Source organism: Neopelma chrysocephalum, unplaced genomic scaffold (genome assembly GCF_003984885.1).
Source record: "Neopelma chrysocephalum unplaced genomic scaffold, ASM398488v2 Primary Assembly neopelma1_45, whole genome shotgun sequence".
Taxonomy (NCBI): Eukaryota; Metazoa; Chordata; class Aves; order Passeriformes; family Pipridae; genus Neopelma; species Neopelma chrysocephalum.
Genome location: NW_020897704.1, coordinates 3,944,593 through 3,963,953, shown reverse-complemented (window position 1 = coordinate 3,963,953; position 19,361 = coordinate 3,944,593). Strand labels below are relative to the sequence as shown.

Here is a 19,361-nt window from a genome sequence, read left to right as displayed (position 1 = left end):
TGTATGCTCGCCATAAGATATTCTACAGCTTCTGCTTTGGCTTAAAACAGCCCCAGCAACACCAACCACTCCCCCTTCACAAAACACAGCTGTTAACTACTAACTGAAGAACACAAAAATTCACCAAAATTGTCCTACAACCGTTACTGTTCAATCAAGGTAAATGGTGCAACATTCAAGGACACTGCTTCAGAGCCTCACACCTCAAAAAAGAAAATCAGTATCTGCTACATTACATTCCCCCTTTCATCTTCATGTCATTGAAGGCATTCCACAGGCAGTTTTATTTCTGACAGCACTGATTTTCGATCGATCTGCTCTGGCCTGGATTTGAAATAGGATACTACATGAAATTGGATCCTGGGAGCCTCAAACATGCCCCGGCTTGCACAGGAGGTTAAACAAAAAGAAAAAGAAGGGGCTTTTTTAAACACAGGGTGTTAGTAAAACTGATTTTAAGGTGTCCTTCCATTTCCCCTGACTGAAAGTAATATATTACCTCTATAAAGTCTTTTATACCAAGTTCTTGAAATTCTTTATTTATACAGTGCCACTGCTGCACACCTCAGCTTAGAAATATGCATCTTAGTAGTCAACCAAAGCAATACAAACCACCAAAGTAATTAAGACTGTTTTAAAATTGGCTCCACTGCCTTTCCCCATACATCTGCCAAGCTAGGACCCAGTCCTGCAATCTCTTCACATCAGTGGGAGTACTTGCACAAGAATTTGTAGGTTTACTCCCTGAATTGAGGAATGCAGCCTGCTTTATTGGAAAAAGGAGCAGGCATGACAGTGGGAGTGTGAAAAAGGAGAGGAAAAAAATGTTACGTGTAAGAAGGTAAAAAGGGATAAAGGTCATTAAATGGGGAATGCAGCATGAATGAGAGGGAATAAGTGACATAAGGAGATAGCAGCAAAAGATGGTGTAGAAAACAAGGAGAAAGGCATAAAAGGATTGAGAGCTTATCCTGAGCGCTGTAGGGCTTTAAATGCATTTGCATGACATTGAACAGAGAAGGAAGTGCAGGAGGAAGTGAAAAGATGAGAGCTTTATTTTTGATTTTATATAAAAAGTAAAAATCACCTAAAGTTCACTTCCCACTCCTTTGTCATCCTGCACTGGGATGTCCATTCCTCTGAAGCAAGATATGAGAGGCTGTGAGAACTACTAGCATGGTGAGCCAGTCAAGCCTCACCCAGGCCCAAGTGGAAAGAGTGAAGTTTTATGTGTGTCCTTTGATTGTGACTGATTTTTTCTGGGATAGCCCATTGCGCTGCAAATTTTATTCTTTTGTTTGTTTCTAAAAGTGCAAAAACGAACCACTACAAAGCCTGGTTTGAAGCTTGAGTGAAATTTCTTCTTCCCCACTGAGAAATGTATAACAATCAGAAACCTCCCATTAGTAAAACATTGGCCTGATTGTGCCTCTCACTGGCCAGATCAGAAAGCATCACATCAATCCAGTGTTATAATACCAGGAATCTCTCATTTGCCCATCAAATCCAATGAACAAGACAATGCTCTGCCTTATTATAAGCAATATAAGAACTCTTCTCTCCTTCAAATCAGGCAGAAGGGCTCTTCTCATCTTCAGTGGCTCTCAGAGAATCAGCCTGATTCCCTCCACACTCTCCCTCGCTTTCTCCGTGACCTGTCTTCCCAATTTGGAATTCTTCAGAGCTGGGAAGTGGACCCCCTGCCTTGACTCCCATCATCTGCACCAATTTGTGTTAGCAAGCCAGGTCAGCTGGCTGCCTGCACACCCAAGGAGCCCATACACTCTGATACTGTGCACTTAAAAAAAAAAAAAACAAAAAACCACTACCAACAAAAAAACCACAAAAAAACCCCACAAACCCAAGCCTCAAAAAGTGCAACAATATAGCAGGGTTAAGCCTGTCAGGTTAAAAATTGCTCCCTCCCTGTGAGCTTAACCTACCTGCTACTGCTGAGCACAGACAATTCCCTGGATGTAGCTGCTCTTCGGGCAGGTGAACCCCTCTTCTGCAAAGAATTCAAAGGTATTTCAAGGCTGGGGAAGGGTATAGGCTATTGTTTCTACTTCACTAGGAAAGATACATATGTTGAGGCTTTTTTAGAAAAGAAACCATTCCAAACGGCAATAGGAGCTGGGTTTGGGCTGATATTGCCCTATCTTGCAGAGCAAGTCACAGTGGGTTCTGTAATCACAGGCTCTGTAAACACTGATTTTCCCCCAGCCCCCTCCACGGGACCATAACTTGCCCCACACTCCTGAGCAGAGGATGCCTGTCTGCAGGCATTGACAGGGAACGGTTAGGCAAAAACCCAGATGACCCAATGGTTCAGCCAACTTCAGTTCTTCCCTGACCAGCAACCTGCTTTTTTTCTTTGGTCGGTTGGGTTTTTTTTTTTTGGTTTTTTTTTTGTTTGTTTTTTTTTGTTGTTGTTGTTTGTTTTGTTTTCGTTTTTTTTTAGTAAAACCGCTTGCTTTCATGCTTACATGGGGCATGAGCTACGGGAAAAAGTGCTTGTTGTTCACTTCAAGCACATTTTTTTCCGCCAGCAGAGGAAACCACGTTTGGATCCACACGAAGGGAAAGGCAATATTTATAAAGGAAGTTCCCACACTTCCTCTTCAAACAAATCACTTCTGGCTGGTTTTGCAATTACAGCCCTACCGTTAAGAGGGGGTGGGGAAATAAAAAGGCATCAGGCATATTATTTCCTTTTAAAGTCACTTGCCTCTGAAAAGCCAGCTTCCAGAGAGGAAGGAGTTAAGCACTCAGGACAAACTGTCAAGTTTTCAGTAACTAATTTACTTTTCCTGTAGGCCTGGAGGAAATCCACAGCCACCACAAATATTCCTTGCTCGCTTCAATACTACTCGTTGTGGAATGGATTTTAATGGTCAAGCAAAGTGATCCAAACCACAGATGTAATTAAAGACACTGAAACTGGCTCCACGTACGGCTGAGAAGTGCCCCATGCCCTATCTTGGGGCAGTTGCTGTGGTACAGGCTGGTAGGGCAGTGGTGGCATCAGAACGCCTCGGCCTCACACTTGTCCTTGTCTTCATCCTCAACATGGCACGCTGTGTTGCTACTGACAGGATGGACCCCACTTGCTGGGAGGGCGGTAGGGGTTATAAGGAACAGAGATGTGCAGCAGGAGATGGACAGAGAAACAGGAGCTCGCTGCAGCCAGGGCTGGAAGCTGCCTGTGCTGCCAGCAAACTGAGCGCACCAATGCAGGACCTCTGCGGGAGGATGCTGCACCCATCTGGAAGCATTTGCTCTCACCCAGTTTCCATCCCATGCTCTGCTCCCCGGGTTATAAAGCTCTGCCACCACAAGCCCACTTGTTTGTAGTGCTACAGTGTTAAAAGCCTCTCTCATCCATGGGAAAACTATTTGACAAACAATATTTCTGTCCACACAAACAGTGGTTAAAGTCTGCAACACTAGCATAGGAAGCAGAGATTTTTCTGACAAATCACAGTAAATCAGCTTCCTATCTGAACTGACATACCTTAATTTCTTCTGCAGTGACTCAAACAACTAGTCTGCCTGAAAGGTTGGAGGTGCCCTGGTATTGAAATCTCTATTAGATCCACACCCAGCAAAGGAAGAATAAAGTTTCCCGAAACTCTTATCCAAAGCGTGGGAGGATGGAAAATAAGATCAGCATACCTTGCTGAAAATAGTTCTTGAGATAAAAGATGTGATTGCTCTGGCACTAACGTCTTCCTCCTCCTTCACTCCCCTGCTCAGCCACATTAAGGTGTGAATGTCTTAGGAAACTCTCTGTCCCTACTCTGCACTTTTTTTTCATGTTTTATCTTAGATTTGAACATAATTGAATTTGGACTTGATTAGCCTTTCATCCAAAAAAAATCCCACACCTTCAAGTTACTAATTTCATTTGATAACAGCTGCAGAAAACTAGCTCCATATTTTTGAAGTTAAATCGCTGCCAAATTCTGTTTTCCAGTGCCAGCTGCTCAGAATAAGGTTAAGAATTTACCAAAACAATTATATTTAAATTATTAATTAAAACTACTTGGAATATTATTATTAAAATCAATTAGTTTATTCAAAGGTATCTATAAACCTGAAACACTGAAAGAGATACTTTAGCTGATGAATAATTAACACAGTTTTTCATTTGTTTCACCTCATCTGCCAAGTAGCACAAAAGTGGATTAATGCAAGTGGGTTGCAGAGGTAAAAAAGATCATTGCACGTTTATAGTCACTAAACTCTTTAAGTGGAAAGCCTGCAGGACAAAAAAAATACCCTTGCAATATCAGGTTCAGAACAAACTAAAATACAGTTTTGACTGTCTGGATGAAAAAACAGAGAAAAGAAAAGAAAAGCTGGCTCTTCAGCTTGTTTGCTGTAGGTAAACAGCAAGATCTGTCATCAGCTGTGTGAAGTTAGGTGCTTTTTGGAAACCTCTGTCTGCAGACCTGCTAGTAAGATTCAGTAAGAAAGCAGCTGGCCTGACCGCCCTCCCGTTTCTGGAAGCAAAACACCATGGCTTAGCCAATTACCTCTATGTTTTTACCATGAAGGCATAAGATTTTATGTCCACACACACATTGTTTCCTCTCAGGCATCAAATGAAGCATTTTTCTAGTCTGACATGCTCCAGGTCCCTTGGCAAAGCACAACTCTTCTTTAAAAAACAGTGGGTTTTGGTAAACAGTGTGCAGATTTCCTGGGGATTACCAGAACTACATACCTCTTGTTAAAATGCACTCCAGTGACATGAGATGATGTCAACGGAAGAACAGCATAAATTATTAAATGCTGCAAAACTAAAAAGTTAGCATGTGCTATTTAATAACATTCCTTAACTCAATTATTTGGGATGGAGTGTGTGGGAATCAGCAAGCAGTTGCTGTCATGACACTGGTCTGACACTACACTGCTTTCATCCTACTTAACCATTTCTCTCCAGTGAAACCTTTACACCACTTCAAGGAAAAAGCTGGATTTGTACATATTTGCTTTTATTTTCAAAATTACTCAGAGTATCTCTCCAAAGAAATGTCAAAGATTTAAAAAGTATCTGTGGTGGGAGAACATTCACTGGCTTTTAAATGTTGAATTATAGCAGAGAGCTAAGAAATTACCTAGGTGTTTGATCAAAGAGCTTCCCACGTGCTCTGTCATCAGCTCCTTGGTGTGAGGTAACAATGGGGATATTTTCACATTGTCTAAACACTAACTTTGCAACACATTTCTGCTCCAAATAGGAGGTTCACCTGCTTCTCTCAAAACAAAACATACCATCTCCTTCCTCATTACATTAGGCTTGCTGCCCTTTTTCTCTGCTTTTCCCATAGCCTTCTCTAAATCCCATCAGCAGAAAATGAAAGAGTGTGGCCAGTAACACTAGACTTGAACTTTCCACCTCCTGACATTAGCAGACTCAAAAAACTAGACAAAACAAGCTGTCCCATTTCTAGATATTGTCTGTGCACTGATTTCAGAATATCTAAAACTTTTCTGATCACGAATGAGAAATTATGTGGCTTCCTCCATGATAAACGATGCAACTTCCTCCAAACAAAGCTCACCCAACTGTGTCTGCCTTGCCTTGCCTGGGACTGTCTCATACGTGGAAAAAATGCCATAAGACTCATTTTCATCTACCTCTTGGGGCACAGAAAGTGAAAGATTTTCCATTCTGGGAAAGACCTTGCAGCGCCTCTCCTTGCTGAGTCAAAACTTTTGCACTCTTCCCAATTCTACACCTGCAACCAACACGCACTGCCACCAACCTGTTAGCACATACTTTTCATTCTTTCAAACAGATAGAAATTTAGGGATGAATTACACTTTGTTTCACAGTCAGTCCAATCCCAGGCACAGTATTATCACCACAGACAAAAGAGATCTGTTTCACATGCCTGTAAAGGTTTTTTTCTACCTTTGCACTGGTAAAGTACTCATTGGGCAAGACTGAGTCTTAAATATTCTCCAGACAAGGCAGACTTTTTAAAAAGCAGCACTAGCTCACTCTATTTCAAGGGATAAACGATTTTTTGGCTGAGAAATGCCCTCTATTCTGCTGTGTTTGGGCCCCTGTGGTTGCAGAGCTGCATGGAGGACGTGTGAACTGAAAATGATGACAGAAGGGCAATGCCGTGATCTTACTGGCATGAAACCTATTACTTTAGCACCCTATGCCAAAAAACCTCTCAACATATTATGGCCTGGAACATGCCTGTGTTATGCCTATGGCTATAAACTGGCCAGTTTTGATTTCTAGGTCTAGGCAGTAGCCAAGTAACTAGAAACAAGTAATTTTGCCTCCACTTATAGAGTGTTATAGTACAATGAGATCCTAGGTGGGTGTGACGCCTTTCCCCCTCTGTAAAGAAGTTGCAGTTTTTCTCAATAGTTTTCTGCAGAAATAGCATGCTAAGACACCACTCGCAGTACAGCCTTGCACTGTAGGGCACACAGCACTCCATGGCAAAGCCCTTTCTAATTGGCACGCCTATCTGCCCATCTCACCTCTGAACTCCCAGAACAAAAGAAAGTATTAATCCACATCTTCAAGAATTCAATAGTCATTTAAGCAGAAGGTCAGGTACCTAATGGGCTGTCAAGTTCAGACTGTCTAGCTCTCAGTCTTCCTGGCTCCCTAAGTTCCCAGGCCTTGACTGACAGTCCTCTGCAGCTGGGTACTTTGTTTTCCTGCCAAAGTACTATGAAGGCTAGAGCACAGGCTTAAATTTGCTTTGCAAATTTAAGTTGGGATGACATATTCTGGCTTCACTGAAGGAGAGAGGGGAAAAAAAGCAGCCAGGAAAAGGTACATAGCAAGTCCTGAGAAATATACTAAGGATGCTGTTTGTCTTGTATCACTGGCATACTTTAATAGAACATAAATATACTTTCAGATGTCTGCATCACGCTTTTTGATCGAACCTTACTATGACAGCTATAATTTTAGGATACCTCATAGCAAGGATTACTGTATGGAAACACTATGTGGCACAGAATAGTATTGAATATTTTACATATATATATATAATATACTAATAAGTTTAGTAGTACTAAAGGTAGAGTGCATGACTGTGCACATTTCTTAAGTCTTTTTCAGTGCCACAGGTTATAGAGTGAGTTTGAAGACTACAGCCTGGAATGCAGACACATTGCTGCAGCTCCCAGAAATTTCCAGGAGGTGCACAGAGGAGGGAGCCCCTTCCAGATTTGTTGAGACACAGTCTGCTGCATATACTTTTTTTGAGCAGCCTCATAAAACCAAAACATTTTTTTCAAAGCAGATCACAGGTCACGTAAGCCTCCCAAGGGATATATTGGTTACAGATGTTTTCATGTAATAAAATATTCCACTCAACTGCAGTATTTCTAACTGATAATGCTAAAAGTAAATTACCCTTGTCTAATGGTTATGCCCCCAATGTACTCCTTACCATGGTAAACACTGGTTCATTTGTTGCCATTTAGTCAACATAATTTTATATATATATATATGTATATGAGCATGCCACAAAGATAATATATTTCAAGTTTGTAAGAACTACTTGAACTTTTCAATAATATATACTTAAAATTCATTTTTTGCATATTTCTGGAATAAATTATACCTCTAAGTTTCAGCATTATCATATCAATTTGCATTTAAAAGTTCTCATTCTTTAAACATGACTGATTTTAATAATTTTCCAAGTTTTAACTCTTGAACTTGGAATTATTAAAAAAAAAAAAAGTCACTCGATTGTCTGAATGGTAGGAGGCTAATAATGAAACATTCAATTTGATGTCCTCCTGGCAGAGTTGTTAGGAAAGGAAAGGTCATTCTGATGGTATCTCTAAAATGACCGTGTAATTCAAAATAAAGAAAAAACTTTAAAAAAAGGAAAGGGGAAAAGGAGATTATTCTCTCCTTTCAAAATATGCTTACAATATAGCACTAACAAGGACAGCTACGAAAAAGGAAGAAAAAAAATTTTTGAAAAGGAAACTTAAGTAATCTTTGACCATAACAAGGAGTCTCTCTCAAACTAGAGAAGCTGGTGCTATTGTAGGGGACTACATCTCTATGAAAACTAACACTTCAGCATTTTTATTTAGAAGATTAGCTCATTAGGCTTGAGATATTCATTCCTCATTACTCTCCATACTGGACCATCAGGATACTTCTGCTTGGATTTCAAATACTGGCATTAAGGACAATGAAACAAAGTGGCTCCTGATGCGGTGTAACTCTTTCTGTTGCCTCTTCATGGACAAACTCAACATGGTCTAATTACGTTTTAGTAAGACCGGAAACAGCTGGGACAGTGTTCTCCGTGGCAGGAGACATAAGCTACTCTAGCACTACTGGTGTTATATCAAGTCTATTTTTAAGAAAATATGGAAGTTAGTAAAACTTGGAAATAGGCTCTGTTTAGACTAGATTAAAGATAAAGCATTCTTCTTCATACTCTACAATGCCATGATCCAGGTATCCACTGTTTTAATGCTAATATTCAATGTTTGGTAAAACATCTTATCCTTTCTGAGGTAACTGTAATCTCCAACTTTGATAAGCAATTTTTGCAGATATCCAGTTCAAATCTATGCTTGTGCTTGGTAAAGACAACATCCTTTGCATTGCTGCAGTGTACTTTAACCACCTGCTCTGGGGGGGAAATATGGGAATATTTCTTTCTACTTCCCCATCCCAACTGAAAGGATAATTTAATCTGCAGCAAATCATTTGAGGAAAAATGTAATTCAGACTGATGGAGATGCTCTCTAAACAAAACAAGGCTGAACCTGTCCTAAATACAGTGTTTGGAAGAGGTGGACTTCACTTTGGCTTCAAGCAACATGCCAGGAAAGCTTTACCCCAGCAAACATTTTTACCATAGTCCTACTAGTCTGCCTATTATTCTACTTCTCATCATCATATTTGATTAGCTGTGTATTTATTCTAAGGCTGATGCAGTAATTACGATTGCCACCATGTAAAGGAGGCAATAACAGTTCTCTGATGGCTCTGGCTTTTGGGAGGGAAGTTACGCAGCACATGAAATGTGAAGCAACAGCCCTGCTCTCATGGCTCAAGATAACATCCAGCATAGGAACAAAGCACTGTTTTGTGACAAGTCATTTGCTTTCTGTAAAATGTACAATCAGTTTTTTCTAAGCAGACACTCTCACACAGAAAACACAAGCCCAATCTCCTGATATTTGAATTTTTTAACTGATTTAGCAGTTTTTAGGGTGGTATGATTAAGCAGCAGTAAGGACAGTAGTTGCTGTGCAGCAGTGACTTGAAAACACATGACAAGTCTTGCAAACTTAAATGTTCCTTTCCTCTTCCCTTAAACAGAATCTAGCATGGTAATCTGGCATAATGGGAAAAAGACTAGCTTTCTGGAATCGAAATCACCTGGATTCAGAAGAGGACCTGATCTGCCAGCACTGCCCAAGGGAGCTGTGTTCCTGCAGAGCAGCAGGAGGCTGCCCATCAAGCACTGGCTACCACAGCATGTTCCACGGCTTTCCCTTTTCCCTCTTTATTTTTGCTGGATGCCACAAAAAAACCCTCATCTAGCTGACATTATTCCCTGGGCAGCAAATCCCTATTTATTTTAGCCTATGCATAATGTGAGTAACAGCAAAGAGCACAAATAGAACAACCTTGAAGCTCATCTATGGGAGTGGGTGTAAGGAAAGCAAAACTCTTGAGAGATTCTGTAACACCTGACTCACATATGAACATACAGCTTGCAGGTTGAAAAATTATTATTTTGAATTCATTTTTTGGCATGTTTTGTGATATCTTTATCTTGCCCTGGTTGCTTAAGGATAGCATCCAGAAGGCACAGCTAAGTAAGATGTCCAATAGTGTCATTTGTCTGTAGCTCATCTGCCTCCCTCCCCTGTCCCTTTTATCTATGAAGTCAATATTATATCCAAAACCCCACACTGGCTTCCCTGAATGTTTTAGTTTTCAAATAAATGCCTAACTAACTCACTCGTTATTATAAACCATTGCATGCCACAAAATGCTCCAATTAAAAATGGAATGTCTATTAATTTAAGCCCAAAGGTTCTGCGAAGGCAAGTTTCATGAATACTAAAAATAGAAATGCATTCATAATTTTTTCTTCACTTTAATTAGGGGATTTTTTTGGCTTAAATTTAAATATCCCTCTGCAGTATCTTCAACTGCATTGCAGTAGTAGAACCCCACACAGAACACAAGAACTGCAAGATGAAAGATGACTTGCCTTTTTCATTCTTCCTCTCAAAGAGGAGTATAAAACAGTCATGCATCCCACAAAATAGAAATTTTGCAATTAAATAGGAGAGACTTCAGAAAATGGTACTCCCAGAACCAAATGATTTGGTTGATTTGTGTATGGATAGATCTTGGTCTTTCTCTAATCTATAATCTTAAGTGACTATGGCAGTTAAGGTGAAGGTGATATAAATAATGGTATACCAGCCAGACTAAGGGCTGGTCAGTTCAAAATGAGCTGAAAAATATGCTCCATGTAGCTCTTTGAATGACGTTACTTATCGTAGTCACAGAATGCAAGGTCAAGCTTCTTCAAATATAGGTTAAACTTGTAAGGTGGTGAACTAATCTGGAAAGCAGTGACTTGAAGAATGACTTCAGGGCCACAGTGAGCCACAACTAAAACTCTGGCAGGGATGCAGTGGCTAAGGAAATTAATAAGATCTTTCAATACATGAAGTAGGGGAAGTCACAAAGCAGAAAACATCATTATAGCACTTCAGAGGAGCATTACTAGGAACAGATGAAGTTGAGGTTATCCACGTCAACTGGGTCGTAAGCAAAACAATGCTAAGTGATAGTCATGGACCTGCTGCCTGCTTTGCCTACTCATACCCAAACGTCCTCTTGTTACTGTTGGCAGAAGTGTCAATGGGAGGAAATGATGAACCAGCTCCTTCCAGTCCTGGCCATGCTCTCTCTCCTTTCCCTCTTCCACAGCTGGGTTAACAACCCAGATCTTTGGGGTGAACTCATTCTACCCTCACTCCTAGAGAGGTAAAAAAATTCAGTTTCTGAGATGCCTATGACTGAAATTATTGCAAGCATACATGGCCATGTCTGGCATCCACACTGCACAAAATATGATGACAAATTGGAAAGGATTCAGGGTGGAGCTGAAAGAAGGATTCAGAGTCAGGAAAAGATGTCCTAAAGCAAGAACCAGAAGTAATTCAGTCTATTTATTTTCACAAAGAGAAAGTTCATAATGGCTTGATCACAGTCCATAAATACTTACATTAGTGAGAGATGTTTAATAAGGAGTGTAACAGGACACAGAGTTGAAAAACAGAACTCTGAGGAAAAAATCAGGCTAAAAATGAGGGGGAAGTGTTAGAAATGAATGCAATTAAGTCACTGAAACCTTTCAAATTTGCATGCAGTAAATTTGCCATCACCTAAAGTCTTTAAAAGAAAAAAATGAGATTGGATGTTTTTTTAAATTGGCATTATCTAGCTCAGGCAGAACTTTCAGGCTAAGTGGTGAATTTGTTTAAATATATAATACTATAGCTGACCAAACTAGATGAACACTATGTTATAAGACCTATGATCACATATTAATTTCTTGAGTGGACCTCAAGAAAAAATCCATTTTTTCCTTTTTCTGATTTAAATGGATACACCAGCTTTGCTGAACCAAATCTGAACTTCTAACTTGAGCATTCTGCTGTAGAAGTGATACGTGGCCAGTTTCCTTCTCTTCAGACACTGTGAAGAAGCAACTCAAATACTGAGACTGTGCGCAATTGAATGCAGTAAATTTGCATATGAGAGGCATCTGTAAGTTTTCAAGCAGCTCCCCTAATCCTGGAGTCTAAAAGCACTGGTATGCTTTCCAGGGCATTTACAAGCCACCTTGGATTGTTCCAGCATGTAGGATTAGATGGAAGGCAGGGGCTTACCTAGAGCTCCTTGTCCCGAACCAACTCAGTTATGCTAAGCAAGACAGTATGGGAGGTATCTTACTATTTAAACACTTTTTGGCCTCAAGGTAAATAGTTTCACCAGGACTGTGGCACAGAAGAACTGGGCAAAGCCAGACAGCCCGGATATGTCCAGGTTTAAGCTAGTTAAATTCTATATCTTTGAAATCCATTGTAGAATTACTACAGACTTCAGTTTAATAAAGGTATTAACATCCCAGGAGTGATATTATGTGATGACAGCATTTCCTAGCAATCTGTGAGCTTTAGGAATGATGCCATTATGTGCACAGGAGACAGACTCAAAAAAGGCACCTCCCCCATTCTGGTTCAGCTCCTCTGATCAATCGTTTGCAAATCCATAGTCCTTTATTCTCTCTACCACCATAAGAGGCATTTTTCCTGTTTTTATGATCTCAGGATAGAAAAATATTAATCAGAACCAGCAGCAACAATTTCTTTTTCTTCTAAATCTGTGTGGCATTAAGTATAATTACATAAATAACTGGAATGGCAGAAACAGACAATAACTGGCTTTGTATGGGTATTGGAAAAGATTATACTGTTTTTATCACGTCTCTCAAATAATGGGTATCTTCCAGGTTTACTGTCAAAGAGACTGCTTGCTGCTTTAATGCTGATATGAAAATAATCTTGTAAAAATAGTGAGAGAGGGTCTTTCCACATACGTTCCACCAGGAAAGATTACTTAAATAAACCATTTAACCTGCTATTGACCTAAAACCTAGTTATATAAACGTTTTAAAAATTACTTATCCATCCTGAGTAGATAAAAGTAATCTAGTGAAGTCAAGGATAACATATCAAGTCCCTTAATGACAGCTGCATTCTCTGCAGCCTCTATTAGCATATGATTTTTCTGCTGGCAAAGCAGATTCAAATGAACTGTAAGAACACAGGTATTCCTCTTTGCAAAAGACTGCAAAGAGACAGACATACATAAAGGAAGAGTGAAAACCTGCAAAGAGCTCTTGGAAGAGGATCCTCAACTATTTTTTCCCCAGTGTTCCATTATAATTATCGCTATATAATAATAATAATAATAATGGCCCATCTTCGCGAACGAAGATTTGGGGAAAGGTCTTTTACCTTTCCAGCCTGCGCAATGGATTTTTTTAGGTGAGACACAGCCTGCGCTGAACTGAGCCCACCCTTTAATCCTAAGGTTCATCTGCCGGGGCCAAGCAAGCTTGGACAATGGCAGTGAGGTCCTCAGGACGTAGGTTTGTTTAGAGTGTCCTTCTCATAGATGGATGGCCACACAGGGCTAACGACCTCCATCAGGCCAGGAGACCGGGATTTGAACCCGTGGTCGCAGCAGTGAAAGTCCTGCACGCTAACCACTAGGCCACCAGGGGTCCCAATTATCGCTATATCTTCTTTTTAAAACCAGTAGTCAAAATTATAGAGGCCATATGGAAGTTGAATATACAAATTGTTGTGGTATATTGTGTCTACCAATACCTGAGCTAACATCATCTCAAAGTCAATAAAAACAAGCACATATAGCACTTGCTCCAGATTGTTAAACAAATGCTCAAAACCAACTGAGACAAATTACACCCAACTCATTGTGTATGCACTGGAGATACAAAGCATTACAGGCATCCCACTGCAACATGGGCATGTTTATCAAACCTAACAAAGGCTATCCAAGGAAGGCTGACAGTGGCTTCATCTACTGAAAAGTCCCCAATTTTTAATATGCTGGGTTTGTTGGCATTGCAATCGACCGCTCCACTCAGTGGTGTGTAATGAGAAGAGCCTCCCAGGCGTCTTGACTCTCCTCCCCTGCAATCAAGGCGGTGATGCCAGATGCAAGTTTGGAAGACTTCAGCATTTTGTCTGACAGCATAAATGTTATGCTTTTTCATGAACAGCAGTCATCTGGTCTGCTGCATGCTTTCACCACCTGCTTATATCAGGCATGTAGGATGGGACGCCTATGTTTCAGTGACCGAGCTGGCATTCATCTAAAGCTTTAGCTGCTACAGTATCATCCAAATCTTTAGGGTTTATTGCCAAACAGATCATACTTGCAGCATTCCCCTTCCTCACTTTAAGGAAACAGCACCTTTTCTACAGACTCAAATAGCAGCCATGTCATCCACAGCAGCATGCTAGAAATGTTTAAGATGCTGTTAACATTGTCCATGCAATTTCACAAGGCTGCAGCAGTCCCAGGAGCTGTTTCCTGGCCATATACCTGCCCACATGCTGCAGTAGTAAAGACTGAGGCTTGATACCATTTTTTCCATACATGCAGATCTTTATCTCTTCTACTTCCTTTGAGACAGTTTTATTAAAAAAAAAATAATTAAAAAAATCATTACTAATTTCGTAGTCTCACAGCCACATATATTTCTGCCTCCTGATGTGTTAAAAGAAAAAACAAACAAGCTCTTGATATTTCTGTCAATAAAGACACACTCAGGATCAAAGAAATAAAAATGCTAATTATGGTGCACTCGGTAACACCTCTCTTTCGAGCCAAGTGCTCTGATTAAGTTAACCATCGTGCTAATTACAATAGTGTTTAGCACAGCTGGGGCCAAAGAAAAGCTGCCTTCTATGAGAGCATGGTTGCTGGCCTCAGAATGAGATCAAGCATATGTATACTGTAATAGAAACTTGCATACGATCCACCGAATAGCAAATTTTAAATACTCAAAACCATGTACAGTTTCTTCTATCATAAAAACTGGACACTTGAAAAATAGATTTTTTTTTTTGGTCATGCAAAAAGTGCTGGAGTCAGAAGCTGTTTGCGCAGGAATTAAGTTACTGCCTCCTTAGGGAACATACAGCAAGATAACACATCTTTGCAATCTAAAGGGGAGCCCACTCTTCTGGATTTTCTCAGTCAATACCACACGGCTGTGAAGTATGCTGGTGATGAGAGAGGAAGGCCACTGTACTCTATACTTCCATTCAAAATGGAATGAAGTAGCATGCAATTACTGGAAAAACCACCTGCCACATTTCAGCAGCACATTTGGATGGAGAATGGGGGTGATAGTACCAGTGAAAAATGACATCTGAGTGTAAGTGAAAGTTAATCCTCCCCACTGATGCCATGGAGAGGAGAAAAATGTAATAAATCAATAAATCCCCACAGCTCAGAAAATTGTATCTTCAGTGGATGCTTAAAATCCTTGTTCCACACAACATAATTGGAAGAAAGAGATTTTTAAATGGTTATGTAGTTATAACCATATCTTCCATTCATCACTTCCCTCCTTGAAGAACTCATCAGCATTTACTGGTGGTACTTTCCGTGCACCTGCTTGAGGGATAAGCACTACTTACCACGAAGGAGCTAAAAGGTAAGAAAATTGCCTTCGATTCAGTATCACTCCTCAAAATGGCTATTTTGTACTTAGTCTCCCTGAGACTTGGAGTAGCAGCAGATGAGCAGACTGTTTTTCAACGTGAATTCAATCATTAACTCTGAATTATATAAGTCATCTAAACACAATGAGGCAACTAATGTTCCTGAGTGGATATATACTTTCCAAATTCCAGACATGTTCAAAGTACTCCTGTTCACTGCACAGATTCAGCAATCACTGACACCATTAGTATGGGCCACATTCCTATTAATTTCTCATGTATTGCACTGGCTCACTTAATTATATACACACACATATATATTTTAATAAATATAGCACTGTTTTATGCAAATTGATAATCTAAATTCCTTACTGCTTTGATAGGGTGGTAAAGGTTTAAGTGGCTTTAATCCACTGTCTGGGGAGAGAGGCTAATTACTGCTCTAGTTTGGGAAGTAGAGCTGAGAGGTTTTGCAGAAGGAAAAACCCAATAAATTGGCTGAGATGTTAGAGAAGGCCAAAACCTGGGAACAGCACCTCTTGACAGGTTGAAGACTATGGAAGTCCCATTGTCGATATCATTATCAAGAAAGCAAGTATCATGATGCCATGTAGCATTATTAAACCTCTTGGACAGGAGTCAGTACTATTTCAGGGGTCTGTGGATGGGGCTTAGAGCTGTTCATGAGGGATTTCAGCCTGTCACACACATTAAAGAAATATAACAATACAGTGAAAAAAGGGCATTTTAGTCTTCTACTTTTTCACTGACATCCTCAGATGCATGACCACCTAACAGAGTATAATTCCATCTGCCTCCTGCCTTGCTGGCAGTCACAGATCCTTCTAGATGTGGTTTCTTCACTCCAGCACATTGCTCTGCATTCCCTTGCATGGGTGAGGGAGATAGGTATGGGAGGAAAAACAGGGAGGGAAAAGTGATATCTTATTATCTCCCAGTGCCTCCCTCCCTCAGCTGCTAATTAGCAATGGCCAAGCCCTGTGGAAAATATTACAGGGTGGAAGCAGAGACTACAACTATCTGGTGAAGAGTAATGTACAAGACTGGTTCTTTGGCTGTTGTATTACTTGCTGCTGCACAGTAAGGGTGACAATACTACTTTATATCGTATATATTTTCAAATGCTTAGGTAAGCTAACATATTAGTTCTTATTTACAGTTTCGATTTCATAACAAATTAATTTCCGCTCTATGCATGCATACAGCTAGGACAGGTGGAGAAAAGATTATGCAGTAGATACTCATGTACCATGGTGATGTGCATACTAGGGAAAAATAGTGGAATAATAGAGGAAGCAGAAGACTAAATTGCATACTATAAAATATTAAGAAAAATAGTTTCCTGGGATGACTTTATGTGGATGTTTGCATTGCCTGCACCCAATACGCTCTGAAACTACAGGTCACATTCTGCTGTTACCTTTCCTTTTAACATATTCCAAATCACTAAGAACCTGTCAGTAGAAAACGCAAAGCAAAGTAAACAGATTTGCTTATTTTCTTTTTCCTGAGTTTTATTACAACAGTGTTTTTTGACTGAGAAAAAAATGTTGCTGTAAAAATCAACACTGTTATATACTATCTAATTGTCTCTTTTCATCATAAATTAATCAGAGGAGCTATTAAAGCATGGTCATCAAAATACCTGGATTTGGTTGAGGTTTAGAATATTAGTTACACAAACTTTAACTCTTGAAATAATAATCAGCTAATGATATGTTCTTCACTTGGGAGTCAAACACTTAAAGCTGATGTCTGACAAATTGAAAGCAATTTCACATTGAAGTAAATTAAACAAATTTCCCAGATGTTGCTATAGGAAGAGACTCAAGGAGATGAAATGACAGTCATAGCAGATGCATTCAGACACTTACCATAAAGTTCCCAAGAAAGAAACACTTTAAAAGGAAACTGTGAAGAAAGGAGAAATCAGAAGCAGGACGTTTACAATCCCACTGAGTCTTCATCAGAGCATCTTGTGGCTCTGTGTTATTTCACAGGGAGTAGTCCACATTTGTGTATGGGAAACACTATGTAAACACTAGAGTGAAATCTGTCTTGTTCAAAGGGTGTTGTGTAGTCAGGAAGAGCTGCCCCTCCCTTCCAGGTAGGGAGAAAGAAGATGAAAAACAAGGCCTATGTTTAATACTAGTTAGTTTTCAGTAGTTTGCTGTGGTGGATCTCAAAGTACATCTAGGATCTGGAAATACCAACCTCTCCCTCTAAAGCAGGTTTTCCAGTACAGAGAAATATATATAATTGACTTGGGCAAACATGAAAAGCTAGCAGCATTCTTGTGTAAAAACCCTCAGGAATACCTTTCCTTCCCTTCTTACCCAATTACTGCCACTCCACTTGAATAACATCTTCTTTTACCATATCCCAAATTGAGTAAAGAGCCCATAGGTTTAGGAGGATAAGGAGGAAAGGAAGTTTACAGTTTGGGAGGGATTGTATTACTAGGTCCCAGAGAAGCCTCTCTCTACTGCCAGTTGTGGAGGGAAGCCCATGCATTGGATACACAAGCACAGCACTGCCTACAGACCAGCCACAAGTGTTCTTCCTCTCAGGGGGATCATGAATTCTCCATATTCTCTGCACTTTTACCTCTCAGTGGTTTCCTCATCCACCCCTTCATCTAGATTCCTGGAGGTGATTGCATTACTCTTTCTTCCAAACGATGGCCACGTGAAAGAAAGAAAACTCTCTCCATGTTTGACTCCAGTCTCCAGTATCACACACAGATTGTGGTGTTACACTCTGGACTCACAAGGCTTGTTCATATTGGAATAACAAAGCTGGCTATGCTCACCTGTTTCATTAATGCAGCCATTATATTTCCCTTAGCCACTTTTTTTTTTTTTACATGTTCCACTAAATTATCATCTGATAAATTGGAAAAATTACTTTCTTGAAACTAGCGATTATGTCAAGTTTATCTTCTTACTAGGATTACACATTTTTTACAGTTTACTTGGAAATCTGCTTTAAAGCCCAACAGATGTTAATTTTTCATGCTTGACTAACAAGAGCATCCATTCCATTCTCATCTGGTGACCAAGGCAGCATATCAGAGGTGAAAACCCCAAAAAAATACTTGAGAAGCACAAAGGGGTCCAATTTTCAGGGGAAAAAACCCACCTCAAAGTCAACAATGGAATACCATGGAAGAAAGAATAAAATCCTAAACCAACAATAATCTTTGAAAGTCGTGTAAAAAGCTCAGTATTTTGGCTGGGCTGTTACTGTTGCAACACCGACTTCAGATTCTTGGGACATACCTGTTTTGCTCTCCTATCATTTGAAAGACTAAGAATTTTTCTAAATTTGGTAGCTACAAACAGAGCATAATAAAACAGATTCTAAAGTTCAGATGTATATTTCAAAATGTTTTGGTAGGAAAGTTGAGAAACTGCTCTAGAAATACCCTTCCTGTTTCAAACTATCTTTCTTTGGGTATATCCAGTGGTATAAAAGTAAGAGGTAAACCACAGTGCCAGAATATTAGACTATCTCCTCCCTTTAACTGCAAGGTAAAAATAATTCTGACCAACTCCCTCATTTTTAAATATATAAGACAATGAGAAAAAACTATTCCAGATGAAGCCTTTACCAACACCTCCAGCTCCACAAATATCAGCAATCCTGGCTGGTATTGTAGGTCCCTTCTGTGAGACCCAACTCAAGGCCGATACTCAATTGTTTCACATTTCTCAAGCACAATGTGAATTACTGAGGTCTGAAACTAACAACATCATGCAGAAGTGTGTCACTTCAGCATTCCTCAAAGGAATGGAGGGAAGAAGCCAAACCCCTCCATTCTACTACCCCTCTTTCTCGTTTTAAGATTTCAGGAACATGCCTCAGACCAATGGATCCAAATTTATCCAAATTGAAATAACTGCTTTGGCCCACTTTGTAAGAAATAAAAGCTAACCAAAGAACAGTGGGTACACCAGCTCTTTCTCTGCAATTCTCTCAACACATTTTGCAAATGAAAGAAACCATATTGTTTCCAA

The 19,361-nt window shown here is 39.9% G+C and overlaps 1 protein-coding gene across 9 annotated transcripts in view; it reads right to left on the bottom strand.

Annotated features, from left to right (window-relative positions):
- Window positions 1-19,361, bottom strand: part of LOC113965585 (plexin-B2-like) — a 176,119-nt gene that overhangs the window by 41,959 nt on the left and 114,799 nt on the right. Inside the window, exon 1 of one of the 9 annotated variants that reach the window (XM_027679205.1) lies at window positions 17,217-17,235. The exons of the other annotated variants lie outside the window; for them this stretch is intronic. The gene's annotated coding sequence lies outside the window, so the exon portion shown is untranslated. Of the gene's footprint in view, window positions 1-17,216; window positions 17,236-19,361 lie in introns of those variants that run through there. 9 annotated transcript variants of the gene reach the window in all.